This window comes from Zootoca vivipara, chromosome 1 (assembly GCF_965207765.1).
Source record: "Zootoca vivipara chromosome 1, rZooViv2.hap1.1, whole genome shotgun sequence".
In the NCBI taxonomy this organism is placed as follows: Eukaryota; Metazoa; Chordata; class Lepidosauria; order Squamata; family Lacertidae; genus Zootoca; species Zootoca vivipara.
In genome coordinates, this window is record NC_142582.1 from 43,948,101 (window position 1) to 43,960,741 (window position 12,641).

Genomic DNA, 12,641 nt, shown 5'->3' on the forward strand with positions numbered 1-12,641 from the left:
TCCCCTGGTTGGTGCTGCATGCAATGTTCCAGGCAAAAGTCCGATCCAAAAGTGATGCATCTCTGGTGCCAACTGATGGAGGGGTCGTGGCGCGCCAGCCAGCTCATGCCCAAGACGATGGGGGGGTCTGAGATGGTTGTGACGTTGAATGCCAGTGTCTCTGAGTGCCTTCCCACCGTCATTCTCATGGGGGGGGTTTGATGAGTGATGGCCCCTCCCAGCAGCTCTCTGCCGTCAATGGTTGCCACGTGCAGGGGAAAATCCAGCTGCAGAAGCTGGATCTGGTGCTCTTCTGCAAAGTTTCTCGAGAAGAAGTTGGCTGAGGCACCACTGTCAATTAGGGCGAGGACCGTCAGGGGATAGCCATTTGGGAGCGTGAGCGTCACTTCTAGAACCACTCCTGCTCTGGGAGGGGTGGGCTGGCTCTGCTCCTCTCTGTGCGGGTGGGTGGGCTGGGGCTGTTGTCTGCTGACTGTGCCTGGCTGCTGCCCCTTGTCTCCTGCAGCCAGGCTTTCCCGTTTCCCTGCTGTGGTGCTGCGTCAGTGGGGGAGGGCACAACCGTTCCCGCCTTTCCTTGCCACTCCCTGCGATGTGGGCAGTCTCTGACGAGATGCTGGGGGGAGTTGCAGAGAAAGCAATTCCCACCCCTTCCTTCCTTGCGTCTTGGCGCCGCTGGGGTTTGAAAAGCCCCCGCGCGCGCGCTATCAATCTGCATGGGTTCCTGGTCCTGACTGGCCCCAGGCGTGGCTTGAAAGGGTTGTTGGGGGAGTGGCTTCTCCTGCGACCGTGGGAACCAAGCCCGCTTTGCGCGCGTTGCTTGCTTGTCGCTCCACCAGGATTCCTGTCTCACCCCCACCGCCAGAGCCGCTTTGCTCAGCTGATCCATATTACTGGGCTTTGGACCTCTCGAGAGCTCATCCTTCACCTCCTCATGCAACCCCAAGTAGAACGCCGCTTGCATTGGGGGTGACTCGAGTTCCCACCCCAATCTGTGCACCAGCATGGTGAATTTCGCCCAATACGCGCGAACTGTCATATTTCCTTGGCGTAAATTATGAAGTTCCTCCTTAGTCTGGTCCATATGACTATCGGACGAATACATCGTTTTCAAACCTTCTAGAAATAGTTTGACATTCTTCATGCAAGGATTCTTTGTTGCGATTAACGGTCTTAGCCACTCCCTGGCTGCCCCGGTAAGGTGCTCCACAATAAACACTACCCTGTGCTCATCATCAGGGAACTCAGCGTGGTGCAGCTCAAGAGCATACACAATCTCAGTCTCAAAGCCCTGATATTCCCTCGGGTCTCCATTGAACTTGCTTACTAGCGTCCCGGCTCTCCTTCCTGGCAGCACTTGGACTTGGGGTGCCCCTCCCGCCTTGTTTTTCTCTGCATCCAGCTTGTTTTGGAGGTCTACCGCCACCGCCCTTAATTCCTGCTCTCTTTCCTGTAGCGCTCTCACCTGTTCCGCAAGTTGTAGCCGGTCGTCCTGGACCTTCTTAGTCTCTTCTTTAGCTGCCTTCAATTCCCCCTGCGCCTGCAGCGACAGCTGCTGCAGTTCTTGCTGGGCTTGCTCCGCGATCTGCCGCCATCTCTCCGCCTCTGACACGCTCATCCCGGCAACTCCAAAGTAGCCCAAAAAGGATTAGGAGGTTGCTGTCACAGTGGCCGGAGTGGACTACTTCAGAGTAACGACGCTACGCAGCTCTGCATTTTATTCTTTTATTGGTGCTGCGTATTTACAGTGCTGAAGTCATTGCTATTTACACGGAGTGATGTGATCAGTCGGTTTCAGAACCTCCTAATGGCTTTTGGCGCGTCTTTCTCCAACACAAAAGCTTTGGCAGACCCATCCTCTTTCCCCTCCTCTTTCTGCGTAGTTCTGGCGTTGGGGGGATGGGTCTCCCCCCCTTATTCACCCCTTCCTGTCCCACCTGGGACCCTGGCTCCTCTACCTTGCCTGAGCCTCGGACACGACTTCCTGCTTCCCCACTGGAATCGGAACTCTCTCTGCTTTCCCCTGTGCTCGGTGATTGGCTTGAACTCAGGAGGGGAGGGACTTCGCGATATCCCCTGTCCCTCACAATTACTGTATGGGAATACTGTAAAGGCAGACTGACAGATGTGAAGAGGAATTCTAATTAGCAACTACATACCGGTAATCCCTTCATTTAGGATAGTTCTTTTCCACAAACAACTTCTACTGCAGAGAAAGGTAACTTGGGTTTACATTATATTAAGAGGTATCAATATCCCAACTCTGAAAGATAATTCCACTCTACAGATTTGTTGAGCTATTCCTTGTCTATGATAATATGCATTGTTTTGCTGATAATGAGCAATCCACATTATCTTGCAAGTTATATATTTACTTTTTACTTTATTTTACTTTATTTATTTTATTTTACTTTATTTTACTTTATTTATTTTACTTTATTTTACTTTCTTGGGCTCCTTGATCACTGCAGATGGTGACAGCACTCACGAAATTAAAAGACGCCTGCTTCTTGGGAGAAAAGCAATAACAAACCTAGACAGCATCTTAAAAAGCAGAGACATCACCTTGCTGACAAAGGTCCATATAGTTAAAGCTATGGTTTTTCCAGTAGTGATGTATGGAAGTGAGAGCTGGACCATAAAGAAGGCTGATTGCCGAAGAATTGATGCTTTTGAATTATGGTGCTGGAGGAGACTCTTGGGAGTCCCATGGAGCAAAGTCAGTCCTCCGGGAATATGCAGGTAACCTTGGAAGGGACAGCACATGGAAGAATCCCAACCAAGCCTATGAAGAGGCGTGTAGTGGTGATAGGGGATTCCCTACTGAGGGGTACAGAAGCAGTGATCTGTGGGCCTGACAAGATGTCTCGAGAGGTGTGCTGTCTACCTGGGGCCAAGATCAAAGATGTAACAGAACGGCTGCAAGGAATCATAAAACCCACCGACAAATACCCCTTCCTTTTGGTGCATGTGGGAACCAATGACACTGCAAGCCATAGCTTACAGAAGATCAAAAATGATTATGAGGCTCTGGGCAGGAAGTTGAAGCAATTAGATGCACAAATTGTCATCTCTTCTGTACTCCCAGTTGAACGACATGGCCCAGGGAGAGAGGGAAAAATAGGGGAAGTGAACAACTGGCTTCGCAAATGGTGCAAACAGGAACGGTTTGGATTCCTAGATCACGGTCTGCAGTTTCTTGATGATGGACTTCTGGCAAGTGATGGACTGCACCTCACAAAAGTTGGGAGGAATGTTTTTGCCACGAAACTCAAAAACCTCATCAGGAGGGCTTTAAACTGACTTATGTGGGGGAGGGAGACAGTGGTCCTGAAGGTAGGAGTCTATCAAATGCTGAAGATGATCATCCAAATGTCAAGGACCAAATGGAGCAAGCAGCATGCAGACCTAGTGGTGGGACGAAAATATCCTTAAATAAGAGACATGGGGGAATGATCAACGGTCTTCAATGTCTGTATACTAATGCACAGAGCATGGGAAATAAACAAGATGAACTTGAGCTCTTGGTACAGCAAACTAAATATGACATAATAGGCATCACTGAAACCTGGTGGGATGAGTCTCATGACTGGAATGTAGTAATAGAGGGATACAATCTATTTAAGAGAAATAGACCAAACAGGAAAGGAGGAGGAGTAGCTTTATATGTTAGGGATATGTATACCTGTGAAGAGATCCAGGATTTAAAACTTCAAAGCCAAATTGAGAGTATCTGGGTCAAAATTAAGGGAGAGAAAAACAACAGTGATCTCATTGTGGGAGTTTACTATAGATCCCCAAGCCAAACTGAGGACACAGATGATGCCTTCCTGGAACAGATGGCCAAGCATTCCAAAGGAAGTGAGATAGTAGTAATGGGGGATTTCAACTATCCTGATATTTGTTGGATGTCAAACTCAGCCAAGAGCATGAGGTCGAACAGATTCCTCACTGGCCTTGCAGACAACTTCATTGTCCAGAAAGTGGGAGAAGCAACAAGAGGTTCATCCATTTTAGATCTGGTCCTAACCAATAGTGATGACTTGGTTAGTGGGGTAGAAGTGGCAGGATCATTAGGTGGGAGTGACCATGCTCTTCTGGAGTTTATTATCCAGCGGAAAGGAGCAACCAAGCATACTAAGGTCCAAATTCTAGACTTTAAGAAAGCCGACTTCAGAAAACTTAGGGAAACGCTGGGTGAAATCCCATGGACAGTAATACTAAAAGGGAAGGGAGTTCATGATGGTTGGGAGTTTGTTAAAAGGGAGATATTAAAAGCACAACTTCAGGCAATACCAATGAGACGGAAACATGGAAGGTGCCTAAAGAAGCCAGGCTGGCTATCTAAAGAACTTTTGACTGAGTTAAGATTTAAAAGGGATATGTACAAAAAATGGAAAAGGGGGGAAATCTCCAGAGAGGAATTCAAACATATAGCCAGCACGTGTAGAGACAAAGTCAGAAAAGCTAAAGCACAGAATGAACTCAGGCTCGCCAGAGAGGTTAAAAGCAACAAAAAGGGCTTTTATGGGTATGTCCGTAGCAAAAGGAAAAACAAGGAAACAGTGGGGTCACTCAGAGGAGAAGATGGTGAAATGCAAACAGGGGACAGAGAAAGGGCAGAACTCCTCAATGCCTTCTTTGCCTCAGTCTTCTCCAAGAAAGAAAACAACGCCCGACCTGAAGAATATGGAGCAGATGATTCAGCAGGGGAAACACAGCCCAGAATAAGTAAGGAGGTAGTACAAGAATACTTGGCTAGTTTAGATGTATTCAAGTCTCCAGGGCCAGATGAACTACATCCAAGAGTATTAAAAGAACTGGCAGAGGTGATTTCAGAACCACTGGCAATAATCTTTGAAAATTCCTGGAGAACAGGCGAAGTTCCAGCAGACTGGAGGAGGGCAAATGTTGTCCCTATTTTCAAAAAGGGGAAAAGAGAGGACCCAAACAATTACCGCCCAGTCAGCCTGACATCAATACCAGGAAAGATTCTAGAGCAGATCATTAAGCAAACAGTCTGTGAGCACCTAGAAAGAAACTCTGTGATCACTAAAAGTCAGCATGGGTTCCTGAAAAATAAGTCATGTCAGACTAATCTGATCTCATTTTTTGACAGAATTACAAGCCTGGTAGATGAAGGGAACGCTGTGGATGTAGCCTATCTTGATTTCAGCAAGGCCTTTGACAATGTGCCCCATGATATTCTTGTAAAGAAGCTGGTAAAATGTGGGCTAGACAATGCTACCATTCAGTGGATTTGTAACTGGCTTACTGACCGAACCCAAAGGGTGCTCATCAATGGCTCCTCCTCATCCTGGAGAGTAGTGACTAGTGGGGTGCCACAGGGTTCTGTCTTGGGCCCAGTCTTGTTCAACATCTTTATCAATGACTTGGATGATGGGCTTGAGGGCATCCTGAGCAGGTTTGCAGATGACACCAAATTGGGAGGGGTGGCTAACACCCCAGAGGACAGGATCACACTTCAGAATGACCTTAACAGATTAGACAACTGGGCCAAAGCAAACAAGATGAATTTTAACAAGGAGAAATGTAAAGTACTACACTTGGGCAAAAAAAATGAAAGGCACAAATACAGGATGGGAGACACCTGGCTTGAGAGCAGTACATGTGAAAAGGATCTAGGAGTCTTGGTAGACCACAAACTTGACATGAGTCAGCAGTGTGATGCAGCAGCTAAAAAAGCCAATGCAATTCTGGGCTGCATCAATAGGAGTATAGCATCTAGATCAAATATATAAAAGGATGTCATATAGAGGAGGGAGAAAGGTTGTTTTCTGCTGCTCCAGAGAAGCGGACACGGAGCAACGGATTCAAACTACAAGAAAGAAAATTCCACCTAAACATTAGGAAGAACTTCCTGACAGTAAGAGCTGTTCGGCAGTGGAATTTGCTGCCAAGGAGTGTGGTGGAGTCTCCTTCTTTGGAGGTCTTTAAGCAGAGGCTTGACAGCCATCTGTCAGGAATGCTTTGATGGTGTTTCCTGCTTGGCAGGGGGTTGGACTGGATGGCCCTTGTGGTCTCTTCCAACTCTATGATTCTATGATTCTAAGATCAAACCTATCCATTCTTAAGGAAATCAGCCCTGAGTGCTCCCTGGAAGGACAGATCGTGAAGCTGAGGCTCCAATACTTTGGCCACCTCGTGAGAAGAGAAGAATCCTTGGAAAAGACCCTGATGTTGGGAAAGATTGAGGGCACTAGGAGAAGGGGACGACAGAGGACGAGATGGTTGGACAGTGTTCTCGAAGCTATGAACATGAGTTTGACCAAACTGCGGGAGGCAGTGCAAGACAGGAGTGCCTGGTGTGCTATGGTCCATGGGTTCACGAAGAGTCGAACACGACTAAACGACTAAACAACAACAATATGTACTTTTAAAATATAATGATTAATTAGTGGGTATACTGTATGATATAGTTCTGGATTTCTAAGTGCTCAATGGCCTTTCTAAATGAGATTGTTCCCATGTGGTGTCCAGATCTTTTTGAAAATCTTACTAGCACTGAGGGTCTTTTTTATTATATGCAATGCACAAATGAAATTAATTATATTCTCTGATAACCAATAGCCATTTGTTGTTGTTGTCGTTTAATCGTGTCCGACACTTCGTGACCCCATGGACCATAGCACGCCAGGCACTCCTGTCTTGCACTGCCTCCCGCAGTTTGGTCAAACTCATGTTCGTAGCTTCGAGAACACTGTCCAACCATCTTGTCCTCTGTCGTCCCCTTCTCCTAGTGCCCTCAATGTTTCCCAACATCAGGGTCTTTTCCAAGGATTCTTCTCTTCTCATGAGGTGGCCAAAGTATTGGAGCCTCAGCTTCACGATCTGTCCTTCCAGGGAGCACTCAGGGCTGATTTCCTTCAGAATGGATAGGTTTGATCTTCTTGCAGTCCATGGGACTCTCAAGAGTCTCCTCCAGCACCATAATTCAAAAGCATCAATTCTTCGGCGATCAGCCTTCTTTATGGTCCAGCTCTCACTTCCATACATCACTACTGGGAAAACCATAGCTTTAACTATACGGACCTTTGTCGGCAAGGTGATGTCTCTGCTTTTTAAGATGCTGTCTAGGTTTGTCATTGCTTTTCTCCCAAGAAGCAGGCGTCTTTTAATTTCGTGACTGCTGTCACAATCTGCAGTGATCAAGGAGCCCAAGAAAGTAAAATCTCTCACTGCCTCCATTTCTTCCCCTTCTATTTGCCAGGAGGTGATGGGACCAGTGGCCATGATCTTGGTTTTTTTGATGTTGAGCTTCAGACCATATTTTGCGCTCTCCTCTTTCACCCTCATTAAAAGGTTCTTTAATTCCTCCTCGCTTTCTGCCATCAAGGTTGTGTCATCTGCATATCTGAGGTTGTTGATATTTCTTCCGGCAATCTTAATTCCGGCTTGGGATTCATCTAGTCCAGCCTTTCGCATGATGAATTCTGCATATAAGTTAAATAAGCAGGGAGACAATATACAACCTTGTCGTACTCCTTTCCCAATTTTGAACCAATCAGTTGTTCCATATCCAGTTCTAACTGTAGCTTCTTGTCCCACATAGAGATTTCTCAGGAGACAGATGAGGTGATCAGGCACTCCCATTTCTTTAAGAACTTGCCAAAGTTTGCTGTGGTCGACACAGTCAAAGGCTTTTGCATAGTCAATGAAGCAGAAGTAGACGTTTTTCTGGAACTCTCTAGCTTTCTCCATAATCCAGCGCATGTTTGCTATTTGGTCTCTGGTTCCTCTGCCCTTTCGAAATCCAGCTTGCACTTCTGGGAGTTCTCGGTCCACATACTGCCTAAGCCTGCCTTGTAGAATTTTAAGCATAACCTTGCTAGCGTGTGAAATGAGCGCAATTGTGCGGTAGTTGGAGCATTCTTTGGCACTGCCCTTCTTTGGAATTGGGATGTAGACTGATCTTCTCCAATCCTCTGGCCATTGCTGAGTTTTCCAAACTTGCTGGCATATTGGGTGTAGAACCTTAAAAGCATCATCTTTTAAAATTTTAAATAGTTCAGCTGGAATATCATCACTTCCACTGGCCTTGTTATTAGCAGTGCTTTCTAAGGCCCATTTGACTTCACTCTCCAAGATGTCTGGCTCAAGGTCAGCAACCACACTACCTGGGGTGTACGAGACCTCCATATCTTTCTGGTATAATTCCTCTGTGTATTCCTGCCACCTCTTCTTGATGTCTTCTGCTTCTGTTAGGTCCTTACCACTTTTGTCCTTGATTATGGTAATCTTTGTACGAAATGTTCCTTTCATATCTCCAATTTTCTTGAACAGATCTCTGGTTTTCCCCATTCTATTGTTTTCCTCTATTTCTTTGCATTGCTCATTTAAGAAGACCCTCTTGTCTCTCCTTGCTGTTTTTTGGAAATCTGCATTCAGTTTCCTGTATCTTTCCCTATCTCCCTTGCATTTTGCTTGCCTCCTCTCCTCCGCTATTTGTAAGGCCTCGTTGGACAGCCATTTTGCTTTCTTGCATTTCCTTTTCCTTGGGATGGTTTTCGTTGCTGCCTCCTGTATAATGTTACGAGCCTCCATCCATAGTTCTTCAGGCACTCTGTCCACCAAATCTAAATCCTTAAACCTGTTCCTCACTTCCACTGTGTATTCATAAGGGATTTGATTCAGAGTGTATCTTACTGGCCCAGTGGTTTTCCTACTTTCTTCAGTTTAAGCTGGAATTTTGCTATAAGAAGCTGATGATCTGAGTTACAGTCAGCTCCAGGTCTTGTTTTTGCTGACTGTATAGAGCTTCTCCATCTTTGGCTGCAGAGAATATAATCAATCTGATTTCGATGCTGCCCATTTGGTGATATCCATGTGTAGAGTCGTCTCTTGTGTTGTTGGAAGAGAGTGTTTGTGATGACCAGCTTGTTCTCTTGACAGAACTCTATTAGCCTTTGCCCTGCTTCATTTTGAACTCCAAGGCCAAACTTGCCAGTTGTTCCTTTTATCTCTTGATTCCCTACTTTAGCATTCCAATCCCCTGTAATGAGAAGAACATCCTTCTTTGGTGTCATTTCTAGAAGGTGTTGTAGGTCTTCATAGAATTGGTCAATTTCACTTTCTTCAGCACCGGTAGTTGGTGCATAAACTTGGATTACCGTGATGTTAAAAGGTCTGCCTTGGATTCGTATCGAGATCATTCTGTCATTTTTGAGATTGCATCCCATTATAGCTTTTGCCACTCTTCTGTTGACTATGAGGGCCACTCCATTTCTACTACAGGATTCTTGCCCACAGTAGTAGATATGATAGTCACCCGAACTGAATTCACCCATTCCCTTCCATTTTAGTTCACTGATGCCCAGGATGTCGATATTTATTCTTGTCATCTCATTTTTGACCACATCCAGCTTACCTCCATTCATGGTTCTTACATTCCAGGTTCCTATGCAATATTTTTCTTTACAGCATCGGACTTTCCTTTCGCTTCCAGGCATATCTGCAACTGAGCGTCCTTTCGGCTTTGGCCCAGCCGCTTCATCAGCTCTGAATCTACTTGTACTTGTCCTCCGCTCTTCCTCAGTAGCATGTTGGACGCCTTCCGACCTGAGGGGCTCATCTTCCAGCGTCATAACTTTTATATGCCTGTTGTCTTTGTCCATGGAGTTTTCTTGGCAGGGATACTGGAGTGGCTTGCCAGTTCCTTCTCCAGGTGGATCATGTTTAGTCAAAACTCTCCACTATGACCTGTCCATCTTGGGTGGCCCTGCATGGCATAGCTCATAGCTTCTCTGAGTTATTCAAGCCCCTTCGCCACGACAAGGCATTGATCCATGAAGGGGACCAATAGCCATAGCAGACCCTAATGTTTCTGCTTTCTACTTGTGGCATGCTGCAAATAGTATGATATACATTATTCTGTACTAGTGTATTTCAGCACGTTCAATAACGGGCGCTAGAACATCCCGGGGTTCGGAGAAGCGCTTGCGCAGCGCTTCTCCGAACCCTGGGACCTGTCCTTGCTGTCGGCGGCAGAGGGACAGGAACGAAGGAGGAGAAAGCAGCCCTTTCTCCTCCTTCCTTCCTCTCCCTCCGCCGCTGACAGCCCTTTCTGTCGGTGGTGAGGGGAGAGGAACGAACGGAAAGAAAGCAGCCCTTTCTCTCCGTTCGTTCCCCTGCCACCACCGCCGACAGAAAGCACAGATCCCGGGGTTGCCGGCTCTGTCGGGTGGGGGGAGGGAGAAGCAATCCGATCCTCTGCTTCTCCCTTCCCCCACCTGACAGAGCCAAATGCCGGCTCTGTTGGGCAGGGGGAGGGAGAAGCCGAAGACCGATCGGATCTTCTGCTTCTCCCTCCCCCCCACCCGACAGAGCCGGCAACCCCACAGCGGGGGCTTCTCACCGTTTGCCTTCCCCCCAGGGGGAGGCAAATGGCGAAAAACCCCGCCACGCCATACTTCGGCTCCAGGACTGGCTTGGCGGTGGCGGGAAGAAGGGGAGGAATTCCTCCCCTTTTTCCCGCCGCCGCCAAGCCAGTCCCCCAGCCGAATTGCCCACTGCCGCTTCGACTTCCTCGGCTACGGCAAGCAGGCAGACAGCTCGCCTGCTTGCCTTCGCCCAGGAAGCGCTGTCCCATGCCAGCGCATCTCCAGCATGAGACGGGGCTTCAGAGCGGCGGTTGGCGGAGCGGCGGTTGGCGGTTGTCTCTGCCTCCAATCCCTGTGTCCCTGGCGCACATGCGCAGTACCCCAGGGACACACGGGACAACTTGGACGCAGGGACAACTTGGACTTTATTATATAGGATTATCAATAAAATGTACTTATTATTTCTACCTCTCTTTTAAATCAGAACCAGTGAAGGCGGTGAAGATCCTGTGTGAGTGCCTGGAGGCGGTTGGAGGATGGATGGCGGCTAACGGATTGAAGTTGAATCCTGACAAGACAGAAGTACTATTTTGGGGGGACAGGAGGCGGGCAGGTGTGGAGGACTCCCTGGTCCTGAATGGGGTAACTGTGCCCTTGAAGGACCAGGAGCGCAGCCTGGGAGTCATTCTGGACTCACAGCTGTCCATGGAGGCACAGGTTAATTCTGTGTCCAGGGCAGCTGTCTACCAGCTCCATCTGGTACACAGGCTGAGACCCTACCTGCCCGCGAACTGTCTCGCCAGAGTGGTGCATGCTCTGGTTATCTCCCGCTTGGACTACTGCAATGCACTCTACGTGGGGCTTCCTTTGAAGGTGACCCGGAAACTGCAATTAATCCAGAATGCGGCAGCTAGACTAGTGACTGGGAGTGGCCGCCGGGACCACATAACACCGGTCCTGAGAGATCTACACTGGCTCCCAGTAAGTTTCCGAGCACAATTCAAAGTGTTGGTACTGACCTTTAAAGCCCTAAACAGCCTCGGTCCTGTATACCTGAAGGAGCGTCTCCACCCCCACCATTCAGCCTGGACACGGAGATCCAGCACTGAGGGCCTTCTGGCGGTTCCCTCATTGCAAGAAGTGAGGTTACAGGGAACCAGACAGAGGGCCTTCTCGGTAGTGGCACCCGTCCTGTGGAACGCCCTCCCAGCAGATGTCAAGGCAATAAGTAACTATTTTACTTTTAGAAGACAACTGAAGGCAGCCCTGTTTAGGGAAGTTTTTAATGTTTAATGCTGTACTGTTTTAATATTCGGTTGGAAGCCACCCAGAGTGGCTGGGGAAACCCAGCCAGATGGGCGGGGTATAAATAATAAATTATTAAATTATTATTATTATACTGTGGACATAACTATTATACTGTGGACATAACTATTGTTTGTCAACTCCGGCACCACTCGAAATCACAGTCAGCATAACCCACTTTAAACCATGGCTGCAGCTTCTAGTCTGCTGGCCAAGCTTCTTAATCATGGTTTTGGAAGGTGGCTGAATCAAGCATCTGTTCCCTTTCCTGCCCCCTCCATTATCTAATTAATCAACAGAAATTAGTAAAAAAGCCCTGCCTTAGTAGCAAGAAGAGGTGAACCTCAGTCACTTAAGAGTCCATAAAATTCTGCCCTTTAATCTAATTCTGTTGCAGTCAATGTAAAATATTCTAAAATCAGATAAGTTAAAAAAACAAAACCCTAATTCTTGAAGAAGCTTCCCCAAACAAGCTACTTGGGAGAAGCAGCTCTCCCCCTTTCAGAATAAGCAACAAGGGGGCTTAAGCCTAAGAGCAACTGTGTAATAAATTTTAAAAACCAACATCTCTTGGCTTGTTCCTCTTCCTCACCCAAAGGGGGGGCTCAAGGAGGGAATAAAAAAACATTAAAGAGACCAATTTGATCTAATTTCTAAGCTAATGTGCAGATCATACATCTCCTGGCCAAGTAAATATCACAGCCATGAAATATTAGGCGTAATTAGCCTTTCTGCACACAGTGCCCTAAATGGGCCAAGCTCTTGCAAATAATCTTGCCAAGAGCAGCTCACAATCCAGTACAGACAATTAAAGAGAGAGAGAAAGAAAGCAGAAGAAAAGCTGTACTATAGAATCAGGGATGGAGGCAGAAGGAGGAAACAAGCAGAGAAAAGAAGTTGATTGTAACTGAAAGAGACAGCAAGTGGGTGGCTAGCAGACAAGAAGTTAAGAAGGGTATTTCAAGCGGAGGTGAAGCATAAGAAGATGCAAACGGAACA

At 47.2% G+C, this 12,641-nt stretch overlaps 1 protein-coding gene across 1 annotated transcript in view; it reads right to left on the reverse strand.

Annotated features, from left to right (window-relative positions):
- PDIA5 (protein disulfide isomerase family A member 5) overlaps positions 1 to 12,641 on the reverse strand; it is a 165,976-nt gene that overhangs the window by 120,645 nt on the left and 32,690 nt on the right. The window lies entirely within an intron of this gene.